A 13,150-nucleotide genomic window follows, 5' to 3' on the forward strand; every position below is an offset into this window, starting at 1 on the left:
TTTAACCTACGTTAGTGACTATCCCATTCAGACATTTTTTCAGGTCTTCTCTATATGTAGGATAAGGACTATTCTGAACTACCTTTCAGGGTTGTTCTGAGAATCACACCTAGAAGTGTTGTACCAGATGTTAAGTATAATTATTATTTATCTCTTTAGGTTTATCTGTTTACAATTTGCTGTTTTTATTGTTGTCTTGTAGGCCTTCTGCAGGTAAGGCATAAAAATTCAAAAACAAATAATCTTATATACAAGCAGGATAGAAAACTGGAGCACACGGTTTGATAGGGTTTATTCCAACACATGTTGGCTACTCCTTGCATAAACCATGATGCAAATGTGTCGTTCCAGTATGCAGACACATATTGTGAGTGCACCCAACATGAGTCTTAACACAGCACTGCATAGTTTCATCAAAAGGTTAATTTCTCCTATTATATGCTGCTTTTTTGCAAAAATATAATGCATTTCTGTACATTATTTTTTACTAATACACACATTTTAGCATACTTTCCCTTCATATACGCTCTATGGTAAACATATTTTCATCACAAAAACTGAACGAAGTGTGAATGTCAGGAACTAGCCGTGTTTCAGTTTGTGAATTGATTCAGGAAGGCCAATTTGGGTAGAATCACACAAATATTTCTTGAAATAAAAAGCAGCGTACAAGTTACATAAATGTAAAAAGGAAAAGGAAAAAAAGCCAACTGAATGAATTTCTCCCCCATCTCTAGTTTGATGCCTTCCAACCTTTTGTTGGAAGCTGCCCAGAATGGCTGGGGTATTTATTATTATTATTATTATTATTATTATTATTATTATTATTATTATTATTATTATTCTCTGGACTCACCAACAATCTAGATAGGTTGGGAACTCTGTTGCTGGGAGCAATCTATGGATAACAATATGGCTGGACTGACCAGAAGTTGGAGGCGTTTGAGCCAGAACAGCTTCAAATGTAATGTGCCAAATGACCTCAGCCCTCACAGCAAGTCAGCCAAACCTTTCACTAATAGTTGGTTGGTTAGCATCCATTTGCCTCAGGAGACAATGGAAGAGCGTGCCGTGTCGTCAGGGGCAAAGTTCAACCATTGGAGAGTTACAGTGCCTGCTATGGCCCATAGAGACCCTTACGGGAGAGACATGTTTTGTTGCAGCTGGGCAGATGAAGGCGTCTGGTTTCTCTGGTGCAAATGCGCCATGGCGTTTCTTCTCTCTTTTCTCCTCCCAGTGGCCATTCCTCCTCTGCTGGGGAGACCTGACCTGTCTGCCTGTCTCCAGGCACTGCAGTCGTCTGCAAGGGATTCCCACACAGCTGATGTGGGCAGCCTTTCTGTCACGCTTGCAGACTGCTAGTTAAAACAGACTGGGAATCACAGGAAGTCCAGCGACCAAACACCCCTGGGAATGAATTTCCTGTGTCATTTAATGTTTAGGTGTCGCTTCTGCTAGAGATCCTGCCACTGATTTTCTAGGGAGTGCCACTGACGCGTTGCATCTGGCTCCCTCAGAGACAGTGGGTGAGGGAACAAAAACCACTGAGTGCTTAAAATGCTGAAAGTCTGCTGCAGAATACAGTCGCCGGTGTTATCTGGCTGCTAGCAGGAGGTTATTCCAGTCAGTGCTGCACATTTATTAAAAAAAATCCTGAAATTATGAATTACATTGTATTTTTTCTATTTCTTTCTTTTTTAAAAAACAAAAGTTGTCTCTATCATATGCTGTGAGGCCAGGTGCGATGTGGCAGGTAGAACATGAGCCCTGTTGCTCTGCTGATTCCAGTGGGGACTTTGCAGCACACAGCTGTCAACTTACAGATTTGAAAATAAGGGACCAGCAACCTCGAAAATAAGGGATCAGCAGCCAAAATAAGGGATTTTCCGAGCACAGGGATGTTCAGCTTCTGAGCCCCTCCGAGCCAAAGGCAGAAAGCCCAGCCAGCAGCCAAACGAAGCCTCAAGCGGTGGTTCCCACAGCGCAGCAACCTGGCAAAGGGGATGCAGCAAGGAAAACCACCATCACCTCTCCGCTGGGAAGCGCTGAGCAAAGGTGAGTCCCCAGGCAATGCAGCCGATTTGATTGGCACAAGGCGTGAAAGCTCCACCACCCAGTCGTTCTTAGACTCCTTATTGGGTGAGCAACGCAGACAAGCAACACAGTTGGAGCCTCCTTCCTCCCTGCCCGGCAGGGAGGGAGGGAGAGGAGCTGCTTCCTTTGAAACCCGGGAAATTTAAGGGACATCACCAATAAGGGACAACAGTGGGACACAGCACTGGGATAAGGGACTTTCCCGCCAAATAAGGGACAGTTGACAGCTATGTTGCAGCAGCGCCTCAGATCTGGCAGCATGGCAGAAATGGCTGCGCCAAGCAATGGAACGTAGAAGAGATGGGCTGACTTTCTGCTTGTCTGTTTTTGGAAAGATGATGAACTTGACTGGGTCTTGAGCCCCACAACTGAAGCATTTGAGACAATGCAAAGAGCAAAATAAATATCCCCCCCTCCTTCATTCCCTTGCCCCTTCCTTTTAAGTGCTCTTCTAAAATACAAGCATTTGTGCTTAGAGACAATTACACTCTACTTCATTTCCTACTTTGCAAAGCAGGGCTATGAACTCAAAAAGGCTAATTGCACATTGTTTTTAAGAATTAGTCTGATAATTCATCATACTGTAATTAAACTAATTAGGACACTATTCTTTTTTCCAGCCGCCTTAATTAGGCCTTCAACTTGGCAGGGTGCCTGTGGGACCCAAATGTTGCAATTTGTAATATGATTCAACGTCTTTGATAACAAATGACTATATTTGGCTGCTTTTGAGTTAATAAGATTTATATATTAATCTAGTTATACTTTGTTCCTTTGGCGTTCCCAGAGTCCTCCAGGGTTGGGGGTAGGGATGGTGTGTGGTTTTCATGATCCGTCTGCGAAATTCCTTCAGTATGAGCTAAAATTGCTGGAAAATTTTCAGCATCCAGTTGAGGCTCTCATCTTCCCTTCAGAGCCCCGCCTGCTCTTCAGCAGCCTGTAATGCATCTTTTAATCTGGCAAGTGGCTCTTAAAATAGCTACTTCGCATATGAAAGGCAGCCTGGAACTTTGTGCAGTCCAAGATTTGCTTAGAGGGTGTTCTGTTACACGGTTTTACGGATAGCTTGCTTTGGGGGGCACTCTTGTACCAGGCAGCGACTTCTTGAAAGTGTGAACTATGACTGACGGATTTCAGTTGCGTAATTTCTGATCTCCACTCCCCATCAAATCGTCATTTTGCAAAAAGCTTGGCAGAGAAATATCAAGGAGGAGACAAATCCTTTGCAGCAGAGAAGTGGTGGACTTTTCCTGGTGTTGGGTTTGTCAGTGCTGAAGTCTCCCCTGCCCTTTGACAGCCTAATTAAGTGATAATTACCTAAATGAATAAACGTTGATGGTTGTGATAAACATCCACATTTTCTTAATCTATTCCCCTCCCCCTAAATTGCTAAAGGAAATTTGGCTTTAACGAGAATATGTGTCAGTTTTTATAAAGCTTTATGAATCTCATGTTTTCAGAGTTTAGATGAGCCCTCTCCTTTTCTTTCTCTATTCCTCTCCCACAACTCACTCACTCTCTCTCTCTCTCTCTCTCTCTCTCTCTCTCTCTCTCTCTCAGCGGTTGAAGTAACAAACATATAAAGGCAGATGATGGACAAAAAATCTGTTTCTTTTAGTGTCGCTACCTTCTGCAACATCTGGTTTGTTTCTTTGCTTTTCACATCCTGCAGATGTTGCTGAGCATATGAAAAATACTGACGGGAAAATGTTTTAGCCAAGAAGCAATGCCAGCAAAAGAGTATTCTTTTAACTCACCAGAAGCCTAATAAACAGAGACTTCTAGTTTCATTGCAACTAAAGATTAGACCAATTAAGTGAAAGGGGTCAGGGGCCCTTTAAAAATGTCAGGATTAATCGGCTGAGAATGAAATGAAAACGTGAAGCTTTCTTGGAAAACTGTAGGATAAAAGCATACAATGGGTATGATCCATCCAATGCGAAGTACTGCAAAATTCCTTTGATTTCAATTGCAGAGGTAATCAAATCTCTAAATTTGACTGGTTGGTGCCGTTAACAAGACGTGGTTCACACATGCATGTAAGTAATTTGATTTCGTTACACTGGATGAATGGAAGCTGAAGGTGTAAAACATGAGGAGATAATGAAAGCTCGATCCAATGTTTGATCTGAGGTGGCCTATTCAACGTTGCTGTTGCTGTTAGAATTGTTGTTGTCGTTGTTGTTCGATCTCACACTGTGGCAAATGTCCTAGTGCAGGACTTCCACAGATGTGGCTAATTAGGTGAATCTTTCTTCTTCTTCTTCATGGAACAACAGAACAGCAAAAACAAAATAAAGGTGGTTAAAACCACCAAATATCCTCATAGCAAACTAATTTGAAAGTTGCCAGAAACAATATATTTCAGCCACCAAATGCCTAGCTAGACAGGAATGTTTAAAAATTCCACCTAAATGCTAAAAATGAGGGATAGGTATGAGGGCCTCAGTAGGGGGCCATTACTGAGAAGGCCCTGTTGTGGGTCAGCACCAGCAGGCCAGCACCCAGCAGCAGAACCTCTCCTATGAAACACAGAGCATTAATCACTCCTTGGAACTTATCCAGCCCATTGTCTCCTACTAAATTTCACTAACCTTGATGGGTGGAGGCTGAGAGGGCACACAGTTTGCCTCATAGTGTCCTGACCATGTCATCAGGCTTCAAGAGCCGAAACTGATCCAGCTGTAAGTAGCTGATGCTCCAGGAACCTCTAATAGATCTGCACTAATTGGGGCATCAATTTCAGCAGGGATCTGCATGATTTTGCCCTCAAAATGTTATCAAAATCTCTCGTGGTAGACCATAGAGTGGTCTGGTGTCAATTGATACCACACTGGTGTGAACCAGTTAATTTACGACTTACGTGCAAATCATCCCTTGATTTTGCACTCAGCACCACATGATAAGCACTGCTAAGCATCAGCACTACTAAGACACTGGCAGTCTACATCACTGTCGGTGTACTTCTTATGACATTATCTGCTTTTCTGCACAGCTGGGGATCAGCGTAACCTCACTGTGCTAAAAGCTGAATCTTGAAAAGCAGGTTTTCAGAGAGTTACATTCCCAGGGAGATGATATACAACACAACAACAACAAAGGCAACTCCAAGCAAAGGCTTAAGAAGAAGAAAACACTGGCATATTTGTGCTAGTTGTTTGTCAAGGATCCACTGCTCCAGACGTTCCGCTGGACCACTTTGTCCCAGCAAGCCGTACCATCCTTGCAAATGCTAAGGTGCTGTTAAAATATATCTTGGCACAGAAGAGTCATACATGATGTAAACAGAGTTGGGGAACCTGCAGACCACCAATTCCCTATCTGTTGGCCATGCCAGCTAGTAACTTATGGGAGTTGGAGTTCAACAACATTTGGTTCCCCACCCCTGGAACATAAGAAGAAGAAGAAGAAGAGTTTGGATTTGATATCCTGCCTTTCACTCCCTTTAAGGAGTCTCAAAGCGGCTAACATTCTCCTTTCCCTTCCTCCCCCACACTGTGAGGTGAGTGGGGCTGAGAGACTTCAGAGAAGTGTGACTGGCCCAAGGTCACCCAGCAGCTGCATGTGGAGGAGCGGAGACGCGAACCCGGTTCCCCAGATTACGAGTCTACCGCTCTTAACCACTACACCACACTGGCTCTCCAGAAGAAGTTGGTTCTAACGTAAACCACAGAGCCTAGGACTTGCCGATCAGAAGGTCGGCGGTTTGAATCCCCGTGACGGGGTGAGCTCCCGTTGCTCGGTCCCTGCTCCTGCCAACCTAGCAGTTCGAAAGCACGTCAAAGTGCAAGTAGATAAACAGGTACCGCTCCGGCGGGAAGGTAAACGGCGTTTCCGTGCGCTGCTCTGGTTCGCCAGAAGCGGCTTTGTCATGTTGACCTCATGACTTGGAAGTTGTATGCCGGCTCCCTCGGCCAATAAAGCAAGATGAGTGCCGCAACCCCAGAGTCGGTCACGACTGGACCTAATGGTCAGGGGTCCCTTTACCTTTACCTTTATGGATGCTACTATGTAAGACAGCAAATTCACCTGCCGTTTAATGTTTGAATCTAACAGAAGTAGGACTCCTGATGGATTTGTGGATGGTTTTTGCCCTCTCATCTGGGGATCTTCCAATAGAGACCCCTTTGGTCAGGGAGACTGCCAGGCAACAGGGTGGTCAAAACAGCAGCAACTTCAGATGCAAACTGCCTGAGCCCATTTGATGTTCAGTGGGAAATTGCAATGTTCCACCCTTGATGGCAGTACTCTAATTCTCCCCCCTGTCTGGCCTGGTGTTGTACTAAGTACCTGGATGGGCTCAGCTGAGTTAGGTGAAGTCCACCCTGATTAACATCTCTGTTGGTGTTAAGAATGGTTAGGGAGGAATTCTATAGCAATATTTGCTAGGAAAGGAAAGGTTGCGTTCCTGATGCAACAAGCCTCTGCCTGCTTAAACTTCCATATTCCCCATTCCAACTGAGCTGAATCCAGTGGATCTTAAGGTGGCAAAAGAAATTATTATTAATAATAATAATAATAATAATAATAATAATAATAATAATTTATTTTTTGTACCCCGCCCACCTGGCTGGGTTTCCCCAGCCACTCTGGGCGGCTTCCAACAAAATATTAAAATTTAATAGTCCTTCCCTAAACAGGGCTGCCTTCAGATGTCTCTTAAAAGTCTGGTAGTTGCTTTTTCCTTTGACATTTGGTGGGAGGGCATTCCACAGGGCGGGTGCCACTACCGAGAAGGCCCTCTGCCTGGTTCCATGTAACCACACTTCTTGCAATGAGGGAACCACCAGAAGGCCCTCGGTGCTGGACCTCAGTGTCTGGGCTAAACAATGGGGGTGGACTGAGGCCGTTTATACTGGACTGAGGCCGTTTAGGGCTTTAAAGGTCAGCACCAACACTGTGAACTGTGCTCGGAAACGTACTGGGAGCCATTGTAGGTCTTTCAGGACCAGTGTTATATAATCTTGGCAGCTGCTCCCAGTCACCAGTCTAGCTGCCGCATTCTGCATTAGTTGTAGTTTCCGAGTCACCTTCAAAGGTAGAGTGCATTGCAGTAGTCCAAGCAGATTAGGTCATGTTTTGACAATGTAAATGTTTTTGTATCAAATTAGTATATATTTTGGGATGCGGGTGGTGCTGTGGGTTTAAACCACAGAGCTTAGGACTTGCCGATCAGAAGGTTGGCGGTTCGAATCCCCGCAATGGGGTGAGCTCCCATTGCTCTGTCTCAGCTCCTGCCAACCTAGCAGTTCAAAAGAACGTCAAAAGTGCAAGTAGATTAATAGATACTGCTCCGGCGGGAAGGTAAACGGTGTTTCCGTGTGCTGCTCTGGTTCGCCAGAAGTGGCTCAGTCATGCTGGCCACATGACCCGGAAGCTGTACGCCGGCTCCCTCGGCCAATAAAGTGAGATGAGCACCGCAACCCCAGAGTTGGCCACGACTGGACCTAATGGTCAGGGGTCCCCTTTACCCTTTACCTAGTATATATTTTATTGAATGGCATTGTATACATTGCAGCAGCCTTTGGCTATAAGCAATAAACTTGACTGACTGACAGTAGTCCAAGCGGGAGCAAAAGGGGCATTTGGGAATTAGTGGCCAGGACTGGGAGAGAGAACTTAGGCTGTTCCTATGCCTGTTCTGCTTGGTCCTGTGACCTGGCATCCTAACATAAGTTAAACTAGTAAAATGTGGGGTGTAACTCAAACACTATTTTAGAGGCTTGTTTTTTCTTTGCCAGGATTAGGCCAGCTCAGCCATCAGTAGCCCCACTCCTGAATGGAGTTTGGATCTGGTGTATTTATGTTGGTTTAATTTACTCCAGGCTTGCTTAATGGCAGCTTCATCTGTCATGGGATGAGACTCAAGTTATTTCTGTCCTACCTCTATGCCATTTTTTAAAGGGGGCAATTCTTATCCATTTTATTGTACATTGCCCTGAGATGACTGTGTAGAAGGAGATGAATAAATTGTTGTTGTTGTTTCCTTTAAAATCTGCACAGATTTTTAAATAAAGTACGTCTGAGGTGACCCAAGGGCTGTCTGGTGCACTTTTAAATAAAGTAATTTCAGCTGCTGGTGTTTGGGGTCTCCTGCTGACACACACGTCCCTCTGCAAGTGATAGGTCCTGATGATGTGTCATCATTCTCAGGGGGAAATGTACTTATTTTATGTACACTTTCCATATTTTATATTCAATTTACCCTGCTACTCTAAGGGGAAATTGAACGTAAAATACATAAAATGAACATAAAATGCTTAGAATTCCCTTTGACAGTGACAGCACAAAGGCCTTGTATTTGCTATATTGAAATTGCTTTTAAAAAATCAGCAAGTGTAGTCGGGCAGGCAGCCCTCAGACCACCTCACATGCAAATCCGCAAGAGTGTGGGTCTCTGGCCATTATCTGGATTTTGGAGCAGACCCATGTCCCAATCTGTGCACCAGGCTGAGCAGATTGCATCAGGTATTTCTGTTTTGGATCAATGGCTCACCAGATTGCTCACCCATCCTTCCTACCTCAAGAGGAGAAAATGGGGAATTAATGATTAGCTTATGTCTACTTACCACTGAAATTGGAATCCGTTCTATTATTTCTTTGGGAGCAGGGTAGAATGCAAGTGGAGAAAGATTTGTGATGAGTACAAATGAGTAGAAGTAAGAGCTCATTATGGACCTTACTCTGTGTGCTGGTGAAGCATTTTTTTCTCCACCACAATTGAGTCTTTTCAGTGTCGCTCACAGCAGTTTTTCCAGGTGGTTCAAGGGCTATGGGCAGCTGGACCAGTGGGACCTTTGGAGGAACTCTCAGTAGTAGGGTGTGTGGATATTCGGCTCAAAGAGAGCCAGTGTGGTGTAGTGGTTAAGAGCAGTAGTCTCGTAATCTGGGGAACCGGGTTCATCCCTCTGCTCCTCCATATGCAGCTGCTGGGTGACCTTGGGCCAGTCACACTTCTCTGAAGTCTCTCAGCCCTACTCACCTCACAGAGTGTATGTTGTGGGGGAGGAAGGGAAAGGAGAATGTTAGACGCTTTGAGACTCCTTAAAGGGAGTGAAAGGTGGGATATCAAATCCAAACTACTACTACTACTACCACTACTCTTCTTCTTCTTCTTCTTCTTCTTCTTCTTCTTCTTCTTCTTCTTCTTCTTCTTCTTCTTCTTCTTCTTCTTCTTCTTCTTCCCAAAGGCGTACTGACAGCGTGTGCATCAAATTAGGAAGGAGTGAGGTGTCTCAAAGGGACTAAAGTAGGATATTTGCAAGGCTGCACAAAGTAGGGACCCCAGAAATGCTTCAGGCACCTCAGTGTGCCAGGCCTTTAAAAATTCTGCAGTTATCTATTAAAGCACAACTATGTCCCTTAATTTACCTAAATAAAATAGGAGGGGGAGGAGCAGTAAGGAGAACAGCTTTGCAAATTCAAAACCTATGTCTCTAGTTCAAAGAAGATGCCAAGATGGGGAGGGGCAAGGGAGCTCCTTCATGACTGACAGTTATAGCTTGTAGTCAGAAGGAACGAGTGTATCTGAAAGGTGAATACTTTTTTGTTCTTTCCACATCAAAATCAACTTTAATGACACATTAAGTGAGTCTCTTTTCACCCACCCACAAATGATAACTGCAGCATCTACAAGAAAACCTCTGGCGCTTTCCTGAAATTTGTCAGGCTTCATGCCCTCGATAAAAGCTGAAGTTGCCTGAAAATTCCTTCCAATTTTGCAACACAAACACACACTTCATATAAATTAAAGGCGTCCATTACAAAAATAAATAAATAAATAAATAAATCTCTAGACTTAGTTGCCTTTCATTTGGTCAGCTATATACGCTATATATATGATACACTACACACACACACACACACACTATATATATATACCCTATATATACACTATAGACATCTTAAAAAGCAGAGCCATCACCTTGCCAACAAAGGTCCGTATAGTTAAAGCTATGGTTTTCCCAGTAGTGATGTATGGAAGTGAGAGCTGGACCATAGAGAAGGCTGATCGCTGAAGAACTGATGCTTTTGAATTCTGGTGCTGGAGGAGACTCTTGAGAGTCCCATGGACTGCAAGAAGATCAAACCTATCCATTCTGAAGGAAATCAGCCCTGAATGCTCACTGGAAGGTATCTGAAGAAGTGTGCATGCACACGAAAGCTCATACCAAGAACTAACTTAGTTGGTCTTTAAAGTGCTACTGGAAGGATTTTTTTTTGTTTTGACTATGGCAGACCAACACAGCTACCTATCTGTCACAGGAAGGACAGATCCTGAAGCTGAGGCTCCAATACTTTGGCCACCTCATGAGAAGAGAAGACTCCCTGGAAAAGACCCTGATGTTGGGAAAGATGGAGGGCACAAGGAGAAGGGGACCACAGAGGACGACATGGTTGGACAGTGTTCTCGAAGCTACCAGCATGAGTTTGACCAAACTGCGGGAGGCAGTGGAAGACAGGAGTGCCTGGCATGCTCTGGTCCATGGGGTCATGAAGAGTAGGACACGACTAAACAACTAAACAACAACAACAAATACACTTTAGAGGAGCTAGTATGTCTGCAAAATTCATCCACTTCTATGAAAAAGAAGGATGGATGGAGCAAGGAGAAACTAATCAGACTCTGGTGGATCCTGAATTTAACTGATCCTCCCTTGCAGCCCCTTGAACTGAGGGGGGCTGTTTCCCAAAGCACTGGATCAGCGCTCTACATGAATCTTGTGATCATTACTCCTATTGGAGCAATTTTGCTACAGTGGCACATTTCCTCGATACTTTGAGGACTCAAATCTGCCATAATCTGAATACTAAGAGTAATATAAACTGATCAGGGAATTTATTGAGGGCACTGACTGGTTGTATTTTATTTGATAACGTTAAGTTTCCAAGGCCTGAAGATGTGGACAACTAGTTCTATAAATGTGTCCTGTCAGCAGAAGTTCAGTAGGTCTTTCCTTCCTCTCCTCCACCTGTGCCCCCATGCCTTGACAATTGGCTCTGGGGTGGGGTTGGACCAGCACACAGGAGAGGAAAAGTGAGTAAGATCCTTGCCTGATGCAACAATCATCTTACCACGATGTTGGACTTCAACAGACGGCAAGGAGAGCCTCATCTGAACATCTTAATTATACAGGAAGTGTTCCCTCAGGGAAACTGGTCCCAAGTTGTTTAGAAGCTTATGTCAACACTAAAACCTGGTCCAGTGGCAGTTAAATTGGCAGGTAGTGCTGTTCTTTTAGAAGCAGTGTTACATCCTCATGGCAGTTACATCCTCATGGGAGTCATAGCTCCAATAAGACGCTTAACTGCTGCAGATTGTGGGCCAGTTTTAAGGGCAGCTCCACATAGGGTACATTACAGTAAATCAATCCTGAGGTTAATAGTGCATGGATAATTGTGGCTAGGGCATCCCTGTCCAGGATTGGCTGAAGCTGATAAAGAGTGCTGTTAGTCACCCTGGCCACCAATCTATGTGGGATGAAGAAGCACCCCTAGAACATGTGATTGTTCCTTCAGAGGAGTGCATCTCCAACCAGAACAGGGAACCAACTCAGTTCCCAGACCTGCAAGTCAGCCTCTGTGCGACCAGGATTCAGCTAATTGGCCCTCATCCAGTCCGCCACTGTTTCCAGGCACCGTTCCAGGGCTTGAATGGCCAAACCTGATTCTGATTTAACAGAGAAACAGAGCTGTGTGTCATCAGCATGTTGATAGCACTACACTCCTAATCCCCTAATGACAGCTCCCAATGGATTTTGGCATGGAAATTACCTTGGTTCCCCTGTGGGACAACCTTGACCATGGCATTCTTTAGCTGTCAGTATGGGCGGTTGGGAGTTTAGCTTTTCAGTAGTTCCACTCATACCCTGGATGCTGGGAGGTTTCCGCTTGACTCTTTGACATTCATGCTTCAGGGTCCTGCAGTGCTCTCTCTCCCCCATGCTTCTAAAATGTGCATGAAACTGCTCAGTGAGGTAATCCAAAGATTTGGAGTAAGATGTGACCGGTTGGCGGGTGACACCCAACTCTATTTCTCTTGCAGATCAACGTTGAAAGAGGCCTTGGAGTGCTAAACTATGGCTGAAAGTGTTGATGGACTGGATGAAGGACAACTAACTGAAGCTAAATCCAGTCAAGACAGAGGTGCAGTTAGTAGGTAGTTCATCTGCCCAGCAGAGTGGTGTTAAATTTATGCTCCAACTAAAGCAGTCAACCTTCTTTTCCTATTGAGGGCAGCATTCTTCTGAAGGTATTCTGTTGGGCGGACCTGTTGCCAATGGGTGTAGCCAGTACCATTGATGGATAGATCCAGAGATCAAAGTGCTCTAGGTTCACTAAATGGAATAAAGACCGACCCTGCTTCAGTTTCGACATGGCTACCTCAAATTAGAATTCTTCATTCCATGCAGGCTGCTTAGATGTAAGCCCCACTGAGTTACTTTCAGTGGATGAGGATTCAACCCAGCTACTGTTCTGGAAAGCAAATGAAAGCAATTCCTATGCACACACAAGCTACCTACTTGTTCTGGACAGCTGGGGGAAAGACCTTTTTCGCAAGCATTGCAAAGAGGCAAAAGTAAAAACAAACATTAAAAAAACCTAAAGTGGGGCAAACCATGCCTCCCGCAGTTTGGTCAAACTCATGCTGGTAGCTTCGAGAACACTGTCCCGCCATCTCGTCCTCTGTCGTCCTCTTCTCCTTGTGCCCTCAATCTTTCCCAGCATCAGGGTCTTTTCTAAGGAGTCTTCTCTTCTCATGAGGTGGCCAAAGTATTGGAGCCTCAGCTTCAGGATCTGTCCTTCCAGGGAGCACTCAGGGCTGATTTCCTTCAGAATGGAGAGGTTTGATCTCCTTGCAGCCCATGGGACTCTCAAGAGTCTCCTCCAGCACCATAATCCAAAAGCATCAATTATTTGGCGATCAGTCTTCTTTATGGTCCAGCTCTCATAAGGTTAGATTCACACAGAATCTCTGAGCCACAGGTTATCTACCTGTGCTCTAAAGTATTGCTCTATCTTGAACCACCTTTGACACTAGAACCACAAGTGGCCT

This window comes from Podarcis melisellensis (assembly GCF_964234715.1).
Source record: "Podarcis melisellensis genome assembly, chromosome: 3".
NCBI classification, from domain to species: domain Eukaryota; kingdom Metazoa; phylum Chordata; class Lepidosauria; order Squamata; family Lacertidae; genus Podarcis; species Podarcis melisellensis.